The 12316-nt window shown below is 41.9% G+C and overlaps 1 protein-coding gene across 1 annotated transcript in view; it reads left to right on the top strand.

Moving 5' to 3' along the window:
- Positions 1-12316, top strand: part of Gpm6b (glycoprotein M6B) — a 148785-nt gene that overhangs the window by 91965 nt on the left and 44504 nt on the right. The gene's annotated exons all lie outside the window — the stretch shown is intronic.

Genomic DNA, 12316 nt, shown 5'->3' with positions numbered 1-12316 from the left:
ATTCCTGTTTAACACAAACAAGGTGCCTGAACATCTATCTACCTAGAGGTAAAATTGATTAAAGGTGTTTTAATCATCGGAATGGATACCTGTAATGACAGGCCTTAAGAGGCTAAGAGGTGCTATTGTCACAAAACAGAAGACCAGTTTGGGCTGTACAGGGAAATCATATCTCATAAAACCAAAACAAAGAAGAAAGAAAACACCTTAAATTCTCTAAATATATTTGAAGTTCGTTTTTCAGCACAGTGTTGTGTTTAATTACTCCTTTCTCTGTCAATCCTTAGGATCAGGTGCTTAAAAAGAAAACAAAAAATGACTTCAAACTCTTCTCTGAGTGGAGGATTTGAAGAATAGCCCAAATCAAGAATTTGCCTTTTGTTCCATTAGCCCAAGTATCAGTGAGTGTTTCTTCTTGGGCTGTATAATTACAGCAGCTTAGATTCTTTGAGCACTTCATCATTTTTAGTGCTTAGAGTACTTCATATTCTCCTAAAGCAGCCATTCCCAGCTATGAGCATGTTAACCCCTGTGTACTTCAGTAAAGTCATTAGACTTTCTAATCATTTGTTATACAGAAGGGCATGCAAAGGTGCATATTGACCCTTTCTTAAACTTATACATTCATTCTGTTCATATTCCACTGTTTCTGCACATATTCCACTTGCACTTGGCTTTGGTTTTCCTGAGTGGGCAGAAGTAAGCAGGCTCTCAGCTTAAGAGCTGAGACTTGTCCATAATCCAAGTTTGTCCTCCGAGAGTAGGTGGAGCAGGTGACCATTATCCATCTATCATGGAGAGAGGCATCTATCATGGTGGAGGCAGGTTGACAACTTTGGTCCTAGCACTTACTGACTTTGTTAAAAAGCATTTCACACCCAGCTGTGGTCCCACATAGTCAACATAGCATCTGCTTCTCATGAAGGGTTGGTCCCTAGGTCTACTTGAAAACCTGTGATGCACATTTGTTTACTTAACCCTATGGCATGGCTTACCAGAAGAGTTTCATTTAAAAGATAAATTGTCCAGCTGTAGTGGTGCATGCCTTTAATCCCAGCACTCAGGAGGCAAAGGAAGGTGGGTCTCTGTGAGTTTGAAGCCCTCCTCGAAAACATAGTGAGTTCCAGAACAGTGAGGCACTGTCTTGAAAACAACAACAACAAAACAAACAAAGATAAGTTAACATTATGGAGTATTGATTTCCAACGATATATGCTGTCTTTTCTACTATACTCTGCTTTGGCCCAACAGGGTTTTATTTTTGAGAAGTATTTTGTAAAAATACACAAAACCTGTTTTATGCAAAGATGAATATTATGGGAAGAATTATCTTTACTGGCATATACATTGTAGATTTGGTATTTATGCCTCATTATAAGAGAATATTTGCAAACTATGCATCAGATGAAAACAAGAACATTTGGACTGGGGTCAAGAGAATTGAACCCTCTAGTCCTGTCTTGTCCTTGATTCCAGACTGAAAAAGGAGAGAAGCAGCTAAATGCTCTTAAATTTTCTTTCCTGTTTTGGAATTGTTTGTACATCACATTTATTTAAAATAAGATCAGGAGACTTGAACAAAATTCTTCTAGTTTTCTATGAGGAAGTTGTAGATTGATTCCTGTGTCTTTATTTCACACGAGTAGGTGGCAAAATGATAGCTTCTCTTCTTGAGGCTGTAGGTAGCTTTCCCATGTTCATGGCATAGACCAAGTGCAGAGGTGTGTGGTGGAGAACTTACTCTCTGGGATGACAGCTACCACCTAGTAGCCACTTGGAATACCCATTCGCCCATTCTGATTGCACTGGAGTGATGCTGCTAATACCAAGCAACCCTCCCCCAAACATGTGATGGGATTTTTGCCAAATGCTTTGAAGTCAATACGGATGTTAGCATCTTCCTGATCTCATAATCCCATTGTTATAAATGTGGAGGTTGACAACTTACTAGGTTAGAACTTACAGGTAAGGCTAGCTATAGAATTTTCAGAGCAAACTGAAAATGTGGTCTGTTTGTTTCAACATGTTGGGAATGGCAGCTCATTTGGTAGACTGTTTGCCTGGCAGTGTACAAAGCCATAGGTTTGATCCCTAGTATTGCCTAAATTATGTGTGTGTGGCACATACCTGTAATCATAGCATACCAGGGTGGGATATATAAGACCTCATCTCTAAAGAAAGGAGTTCAAGACCTTGATATCAAAGGTTCTTTTGAGATAAGGATACATGTTGCATGACCATGCAGGTAGTTATGTTTGTGTGGTCTCAGATGTGAAGAAATTCAATTGTGTTTTTAAAAAACTTGAAACTAGAGGCAAAGCTAATTTTATCTCAGATACTCAGGTGTTAACCCTCACCTTCACCCCACCCCCATCAACTTCCAGAAACAAATTCCATCCATCTGTTCAAGAGACATACTTTCTGTAATCTTGTTGCTTTATTCATATCGGCTCCACTTATTTATGAGGTATTATACCCTTGGGCATCCTTTTCAGGGTACTGTCCTTGGGAATGCTTGGGAGAAAGTTAGGACAAGATCATAGAGAGGTCTAGGGAAAGTAGAGAGGACAGAAGTGCCCTAGGAATCTAATCAAGCTAGACAGGGGCGCAGAAGTGAAGCCAGGCATAATGGCTCACGCCTGTAATCTCAACACTCAAAAAGCTGAAGCAAGATTATTGCTATGAGTTCCAGGTCATCTCAGACTACAGAGTGATAGTCTGTCTCAGAATTAAAAATGTAAATTGAAAAGTATGCGGGGGCGCTCAAGGACAGGGAAAGACATAGTAGAATATGCAATCACCCACTAGTCCTTTCTCGGCTTCACTCTTCCATGGGACTGTATGGCAGTAGTGGGAGCATGAAAAGCTTCCAAAATAGAAATAGCATTTTGTCAGTACAAAGTAGGAGGCATGTTGAGGCTTTGCAGCATCTTGATATGTTAACAATAGCCCAGTGAAGGATGCTCCTGTATGAGTTCTTCCCGTAGCTAATGAAGTCAAGGTTCATGCAAGGTCAGGTGACGTCAGGATACTGGTCACCAGAAAGCTGGCTAGAGCAGATGGTGGGTGAGGATGCGGCCATGAGAGTCTCATTCTGTCAGGGAGATTAAGAGCTCTTAAGGGCAGGCAGAGTTGTCTGAATCCCTGTGTTTCGGGGAGAAAGTATAAGAGAGTGCTTTCTCTTTCACTTTTTCTTTGTCTCTCTTTCTTTGAGACAGTCTCAAGTATTCCAGTCGGTAGCTAAGGATGACCTTGAACTTCTGTTCTTTCTGCCTCCACCTCCCAAATGCTAGGATTACAGGCATGCACACCATAGCTACTTTATGAGGTACAGGGGATTGAATTCAGGGCTTCATCTGTAGTACGTACCCTATTAACTGAGCTACATTTTCAGCCCTAATGAACTGATTTGAAAAAAATCACAGGTGCTGACCTGAACTCTTGAAGTTTAAATAGTTGATGGTGTTGAATGCCTTTTATGCAGGTGTCCTTGTATAGCTTTGTGTCTTTACATTCTAACTGCCTGATTCCTGAACTCCCAGCAATCTCATCTGATAGCCAAGACTCTGCTCAAACTCGGGCCATAGCCCAAGTCCCTTTGGTTTCTTCTGCTTGGTGTCTCTGTCCAAAGAAGATGGCAAGACCTGCTCTCAATATTGTCCTGCAGATAAAATAAGAGAGAGAGGGAGAGAGAGAGAGAGAGAGAGAGAGAGAGAGAGAGAGAGAGAGAGAGAGAGAGAGAACGAATGAACATGGGTCAACTCCCCTTGGCAATGCTGGTGCAGAGGATGCATGAAATCTGCCATCCTAGTCCTTGAGAGAGGGACTGTGTCACACATTTCACAGGTGGGCAGCTATGGTTCTACAGAGGCAGTGTTGAGCCCAGTCACTGCATTCCACATGTAATCATGTGACCTACTGTTTGTGGTGCATATATACAAAGTCAGCCAGCTCTTAGTATCTGATGCTTTCTGTCTCCCAGATGAGAATGAACTGAGCAGTGTTGTGAGTGGGCCTGGGTGGGTCCAAGAGGAATGGGGGAAGGGTCCATGTACCTGTCCGAGAAAGCACCTTTCCCTAGACAGAAGCTCATTAATCCTTACATTGACTCAAGTCTGGGGAAAATGTGTGTTTGAGGGCTGAAGTAACTTCTAGGCAAAAAGCAGGGAAAAGGCGGGGGGGGGGGGGCCTTTGGTGCACCTGAGTTCTCAGAGGGGATATTAAAAGAGTCACATCATCTTTCTTCCTTTCAACTTGTAAGATACTTTACCATCCGAATGTCTTGTGATTTAACTTCAAATTGTCTCTATTTGGCAAAGCTGGCCACAGATACAGAGACGCATCTGCTCTGGGTTGCCTTCCTTGGGCGCACCGTACTCAAAGTTGGGGTTGCTCCAAGTGATCGTTTCCAAGTCAAGTGGACAGCAGGTAAATGTGCATGGCTGTACTCTAGTGGAGAAAGTGGACACTTATCAGTAAGAGAGATTGAAAGAGAGTTAACCTGACTGCTGCAAACAGAGACAGACATCAACCAGGAAGCCACCTAAAGGAAAGGGACCTGGAGCTGTCCCCTCTTGGAACAGAGTCAGAGCTGGGAAGGCTGGCACTGGGGTGGAGTTTTGACAGATGGTATTAGGCACAATCTTAGCAGAGCACCCCAGGTTCTCCCAGCTATGAAATTAAATGGCTCACTCTTAGGAGAATACTCTACCCTCTGGGATTTCTGGTGACATAAGAATGAGCCACAACAAAGTAACGACTGGAATTCGAAGAGCTGCAGTGGGGGCTTAACAAAGAGACTCTGAAGGTCTGCCCCTTGTTCATACTGATGTGGTACATGTATCATAGATGTGTTAACCAGGGCCTTCAGGAAGAGCCTGTTGGTGGTATAAGACTCTTAATGAGGGAATCCAAAATCCCTGTGGAATATGATAATGAACCAAGAAGCATCTTCTCATTAGATCAGCTGTCTGTCTCCTGATGTGTGCCTTGTGTACACAGAAGCAGAAATTTTCTTTTATCAAAATCATTAGAAAGAAGGGCTGGGAGGATAGCTCAGCAGTTAGCAGCACTTACTGTTCTTGTAGAGGACCTGGATTCAGTTCCCAGAACTCACATGGTGGCTCACAATCATTTATAACTCTAGTTCCAGGGCATTGGATCCGCTTTTGATTTTCTGTAGGCATGCATGTGGCACATGTACATGTAAGCAGACAAAACACTCATATGCAAAACACTCATATGCAAAGCACTCAAATGCAAAACACTCATGTGCATGTTTTTTTTTAAATAAAAAGTTTAAAAAAATAAAAATGGGGACAAGGAATGTATCTCAGTTGGGAGAGTGTTTGCCTAGCATACACAAAACCCCATGTTTGCAGGGTGTGGTGGCTCATGCCTTTAATCCCAGCACTTGGGAGGCAGAGGCAGGCAAATTTCCAGGCCAGCCTGGAATACAAAGTGAGTTCCAGGACAGCCAGGGCTACACAGAGAAACCCTGTCTCAAAAACCACAAACCAAAACAAACACACACACCCCAAAAAAGCAACCCATGTTCTAAGGAAACTGGGTATGGTACTGAGCACCTACAATCCCCATACTCAGGAGGTGGAAGTAGTATCAGTACCAGGAGTTTAAGTTTATCCTTGATTGTATAGCAAGTTCAAGGGCAGCTTTGGGTATAAGAAACCCCATTTCAATTTAAACAAACAAACAAACCTATAACAAAAGACAAATCATCTGGCTCCCATTTTTTTTCATTTTTTAGGTGTGACTGTTGTGCCAGAGTCCATTCCCCAGTGTAACAGTGTATAGTAAAAGCTCTCTCTCGCTCTCGCTCTTGCTCTCGCTCTCTCTCCCTCCCTCCCTTCCTCCTTTCCTCCTTCTCCCTCCCCTCCCTCTCCTCTACCCACTGGGGCCTCTAATATTCTAAACATTTAAAGTCTACTAATATCCTCAAGCAACTCCAACTTGGGGCAAGCTGCTTGTCTTAATAAGGCCAAGACCATCACCCTTTTACTATGTCTTCTACCAGTTATGCCTCTTAAGATTGTTAACATGGATGCCATCACGTAATGGATGTATGTCCCCTTTTCCAGGCAGGACAGGCTGTACCTGTAACCTGCCAGTCATCACCATATCTTTTGAGTGTTTTTTGTCTTGGAGTTGGATAGACATCTGTTTTCCTCTAGTTCCTCTGTCCTCACTTCCATGTTAAAGGAGCTGTTGTGTTTTATAAAAAGATAAAGAGAAGAATATGTTTTGGTGGATGTGTAGTCGGTATGGGGGAAGGGGGACCAGCCACAGGACAGTATAGTATAGAATAGTGTTTATTTAGGTTATTTGGGGCATGGGGCGGGAGTTGAGATGGTAGAGGAGAGAGAGAGAGAGAGAGAGAGAGAGAGAGAGAGAGAGAGAGAGAGAGAAGAAAAGAGGAGTAGAGAAGTAGAGGCAGGACATGAGCATGTGGAGGGTGGGGAAAGGAATGGGGAGAGAAGTGGGAAGGGGCGAGAAGGTAGAGAGGGAGCAAGAAGTCAAGAGCAAGAGAGAGCAGAGGGGGCAAGCAACCCCTTTTATAGTGAGTCAGGCACACCTCAACACTCATGTGCACTCATGTTGCCAGGTAACTGTGGGGCGGAGCTTAGACCAAATGGTAACAGGAGCTGTCCCAACTTGCTCTCTGTATCTGGTGCCTACTCTCCTGGCCTCTTGATTCCTTGCCACTCATCCACCTCCACTTACATCTTAATCTCTTTCCATCCTCTTTGCATCATCTTTGCAGGATCCAACATTTGGCAGACTTGCTCTTGGCCGTGATTTTTCTCCTTTATCTGCTACATCATTCCCTTGCCTTATCTCGCTACATTTCTGCAGTATGCAGCCCATCCTTTCCTCCTCTTCCTCACTTTCCCAGTCCTCCGGCGATCCTTCTAAAAACTGCTGGTTTCCATTCTAGTCTCTGTGATAACACTGGCAAGGGAGTTGGAATTTTCTGTTTTAGTGGTCTTTGCTATATCCTCCCCGCCTAACTGCTTTCACTGTGTCACATCCCCCGCTTCTCAAAATTTTCTCCTCTGTGACAAGCCCCTGACCTGGATCGTCTCCAATATTCTCAGCCTCCTTTGAGAGTACTTCTACCAAGGCCCCTGAGCTTAGGTGGTACGTGCATGGTGTTCTCCTTTGCGCCTTCTGCTCTGGCATCACACCCACCCCCGCTCAAATTTGTTCCTCTGTGCTGCTAGCACCCAATTCTTCAGTTCCAAATTCTGCCTAGACTGAGCAATTTTACAAGAATAGCTCACATGGCTTCCAAATGTGATTGTCTTTCTCAGTCTCCCTCACCTGGTGGGAGTTGAGTCATATATTGCCTCTCAGGTGCCAATATAGTAAAATCTTAACTTCTAGTACCTGTGAAGGTGCCATTACTTGGAAGTAGTCTTTGTAGATATAATGAAGTGGGGGTGAGGCCTTGGTTGACTAGCGTAGGCCTGAGTCCAACTTGATCTATCAGTGTCCTTATGAGACACACAGAGAAAACACCATATGGTGACATGGGTGGAGGCTGGAGCACAGAACCAAGCCAAGGACTAAACATTAAGGACTACTAGTGACTGCTGGAAGCTGGCAGAGGCAAAAATGAATCTGCTTCATGGTCCTGTCAGAGAAACTGCAGCCCTTTCTTCACCTTGGCTTTGGACTTTTAGCTTCCAGAACTGTGAGAGACTAATTTCTGTGATTTAAAACTGTCAAGTTTATGCTCCTTTACCACAGTGGCCCTAGGAAACCAGTCTGTCCCCTGATTTTATGCTCCCCATGGGCATCAGCACTACCTCCCCCATCTCTTGTCTTGATGCTCAATTGGTCTTTTCTGCTGGGGATAAATCCTCCATCTTTTCCTGTTGGACATTATTTCCCTGACTATACTTTCCTATAGGTCCATCAAATTCCTCTCTTTGTACCCTTCCAAAAGTAGCTAATTGTGTTCCAGCTGCCTACATGGCTTGTTATGTGTTCAAACATACTGGGGGTGTGTGTACATATTTTAAAGTTTTCACACCACACAAGCTGGTCACTACCCATTCACAATATCAGGGCATAGGACATATAGTAAAACCTTTCCAGCTGACTCCAGGGTACAGCCAGGCTTTAGAGCCACTGGCTAACAAGAGAAAGTTCTAGCAACCGTAGAAAACTAGACTGAAGGCAATGGTTCTCAGCTGGGAATGAGTTTCCTCCCTCATGTGTCTAGTGAGTGGAGGCCAGGAACATTCTCAAACACCCACATGTCCTGGCCAGTGAAGAACGACCACATGCTGAGTGTGGCGTATGCTCACATTGTGCAAGCATGATACAAGAGAGAGAGAGGAAGGAAGCCACAATACTCACATTGACTTTGAGATACGTGTGGCCCACCCTGCTTGGGAAAATGAACATGCTACTTAATCACACAGTGCCTCTGTGCTGAGCCCATTTCTCAGCTGGGAATGTGGAAACAGTCCACGTTGCCCCTGTTGCTATCATGTCAAGCCCTAGTTTATGCCTACCAAACTTGTTCTCACTCTCTGAACATTTGGTTCCGTGAATTGTTTGTTTGCTTGTTTGTTTGTTTGCTTGTTTGAGGCAGGGTGCAGAGGAGCTGGGCACACCTTAGGCTGGCTGTTGCTAAACTCAACAATTGCTGTTTTGGCAGCTCCTGAATTTTCTAATGAGGTTACTGCCTGGAACTAAGTAAATAGCTGACGAGGCTGGAAAGAAAGGGGAAAAAAGTCTCTTGTGCTCATCATATTTGTGGACATTAGCCAGGATCTACTTGGGAACAAACTCTGTCATTAAAGACAACTACTATGGATGATGGCTCACCTTTATGGAAATTCATCATTTTTTGTGGCATTAATAATTGAACCCAGGGTTTCTTGTATACTAGGCAAGCACTCTGCCACTGAGCTACATTTTCAACCAAAACTACAATTTCAACCAAAATTTCACAATTTAAAAATAATTTCACCATTATTTTATGTATATGGGTGTTTTGCCTGCCTGTATGTCTGAATACCACATGCATTCCTAGTGCCCTCAGAGGTCAGAAGAGGGGTTCAGCTCCCCTAGAACTGAAATTACAAATGATTGTGAGCTGCCATGTGGGTGTTGGGAATCAAACTCAGGTCCTCTAGAATAACAGCCAGGGCTCTGAGTCATCTCTCCAGCCCTTAGCTCTACCATTTCTAAAGAGTATTCATAAATATCATCTGACTTGATCTTCACTTTCAGTTCAATATAAGGTGTCATTTCTTGTAAACTATAGCAGATATGCAGAAGATATGGAGTAAAGCCATCAAGGAAGGAAAATAATCATAAGTACTGAATCCACAGGCATTTTTCAAAACTCACATTTCATGAAAAATTAGAAATTCAATTATTTTTATTTATCATTTAATGACATTGTTACTTCTTTTGTGTTTGTCGGCTTGCATGTGCCATAGCACACATGTGGAAGTCAGAGGATAATTTTCTCTCGCCATGGGTCCCAGGGATCTAACTCAGATAGTCATGGTTGACAGCAAGTCTCTTACTCACTGGACTGGTATACCACCCCTCTTTTGATTTGTTTATGTTGGACAGGGGTGGGGTGGGGTATCACACTGGTAGCTGAGGCTGGCTAAGAACTCACTATATAGCACAGACTGGCCTCAAGCTTTTTTAAATCCTCCTGGCTTAAAAAGACAAAAATTAGAAATTTAATTATCCTGCAAGACAAAGGCTTTCCCAAGCTGATTTTTAAAAAGTTTTAATACAGTCTAGTTATGGATAAAAACCATTCTTAACAATCATATTCTGAATTTCTAGCACTATTCTGTTTTTCTAGTTTGTATTTCTTATTAGACAGCACTTCACATATCAGACACTGAGGAAGGATTATGGCCAAGTGTATTTCATGTGACATAAATGTTCTATGAGCCAAGAAGGCTTGTAGAGGAATTTGCAGTTAGAATTAATTGAAAAAAGAAATCTATTCCTGGTGTTTTCAATTTTCTTTTGACTTCACTCATTTTGAGCCCTGCTCCTCAAACAAACAAAACCCCTAAGATATAATTCCAGAAAACTGTGGACAGGAGGCAGTGGGCAAAATTGTTTTATGATCATGTGGTTAGGCTAAGTATAGGGAGATGACTTTGCAACTTAATGAATTTTCCTCTGTTCATCTTGTGATATCGCTGGCAGGAAGGAGCGCTCTGGTTAAGCAAGTTTTCTGTGGCCCATTAGCCTGAGGACTACCTAGAGAAGGCGCCCTGGCTTGCTCGTGGACATCCTGGTAGACATTAGCCCTTGGGAAGCTCTTCCAAGCATGTGCTTGTTTATGGAGCTCCCTGTAGTACTCTAGCAGATGTGCATGGTAGAGGAAATAAGCTCGGCATGTAGATGAAACTACACTCTTTTAAGGCAGTACCAGCAGTTCCATAAGGTTCAATGTAATTCATCCATTTTAGGTCAACATCTCTTATTCTTGCATCAGCATTTTGTCCAGTTGCTTTGATTTGTCACTATATTATAGACAAGAGCTGTTTAAGGAAATTTAGAATGCCTTTTATATTTTGCTTTTCACTGTATTCATATTAAAATAATGTTTCAAACTAAGTTCAGTGGTGGGTACCTCACCATAGCCAGACCCTGTCTCTTATGTAAATAAACTAATTTATCTAATAGGAGAGTCAACAAAATTAGGCTCCTCTGATATTTCTAGAATTAAATGATTTTGTTAGACACTCTATAAAAAACCCACTAACATAGTTAATCACAATTATACTTTAAAATTTTTAAATTATATTCATTTGTTTCACTGTAATAATGTGTGTGTGTGTATATATATATATATATATATATATATATATATATATATGTCAGAGAATAACTGTGGAAGTTGGTATTCGCTTCTCATTCAAGTCCTGAGGATGAAGCTCGGATTATACTTGATAGCAAGAGCCATCTTGCTAATGCACAAGTAAAATTTTATACCTTTATGTCTGAATGGACCTAAGTTGTTCAAACATGGCCTTTAAAAAATTTGTCCAATTAAGGCACACTATAAGTTTTCCCATGGAGATAGTTATCACACACACACACACACACTTTTTTCCAGAGGCTGAAGTTTTAGGTGGTGCCCTCCCAATCCCTTCACCAAGACACAATAAAATGGGCGGAAGCCATATTTCCAGGGAAAGCTGGCTGTGGGCGTGGTCTTCAGGGACAATGGGTAAAGTGGAAAGTGAGATGGAAAATTAAAAGAAAGAGTTGAAGCAGGCTAAACAGGTTTTCAAGGTGTTTTCTTGTTTAACACAGCAGAAATGTTGAATATAAGTGGGCGTGAGAGATTATCTAAAACCAAAGCATTAAAAGATCAGGCTGGTAAAGGATTTTGATTTGGGATCTTCCCACATTGTTTTGAGGTATTGTGTAAAAACCCCATAAAACTTTAGAGAATGTTTTTAGGAGAGGTGGTTGCCAACTTGTCTTTTTAAAAATGTGTGTGTGTGTATGTGTTGGTATGTGTGTCTGTGTGTGTCTATGTGTATCTCTGTGTGTGATGTGTGTGTGTGTACGTGTGTGTGATCAGAGGACAGCTTGCAGCAATCTATTGTCTCTTTCTACCGTGTGGATCCCAGGAATGGAACTCTCTAGTGGTTAGACTTGGCAGCAGACAATTTTACCTGCTGAACCATTTCACTGCCCCCCCCCCAACATGTCTTTAATGTTTACTCCCAGCATGGGTGCCAAGTAGCTATGGCAGCTCCAGAAATCCTTTATCCTGTGGTTATCGATAGTTATCTTTGTATGTGACTTCAGTTTATAGAATTTTTTCAACAAGGTCAATGAAGGTGAGTGAGCTAAATGCAATTATTAAATGTGTATGAAATTGGTGATACTTGAAAATTACGGCTCATAATCAAAGTAAAGATTTAAATGCTTAATGTGAGAACGTTGATCTCAATTGTGCAAAGGGGTTTGTGAAAACAGCCGTCAGAATCATTGGAATCCCTGTTGGCACAATAGTCTTAAAGCCAGATGTTTAGAGTGCTGTTAAAAAGTACCCACTTGAGATTTTGACTAAGGACATCTAACAAATAATACTGTATGCAAATGTAATCATATCCTATCAAAAAAACTTGATTTTCATATTAGAAACCACCAAAATATCAGATAGATATACTTTCAATATACTGATTGTTGAATAAGCATTAGCTCCTTTTGGAAATTGTGTTTGAGCTAAAATTTCTCATATTTTAACACAAAAAAGTAGAATCTAATGCTGAATTGCCATCAC

The sequence above is a fragment of the Mus caroli genome, unplaced genomic scaffold (genome assembly GCF_978045245.1).
Source record: "Mus caroli unplaced genomic scaffold, Mus_caroli_1 scaffold_5, whole genome shotgun sequence".
In the NCBI taxonomy this organism is placed as follows: Eukaryota; Metazoa; Chordata; class Mammalia; order Rodentia; family Muridae; genus Mus; species Mus caroli.
The sequence above is the reverse complement of the archived record's forward strand: the minus strand, read 5'-3'. Positions and strand labels throughout refer to the sequence as shown.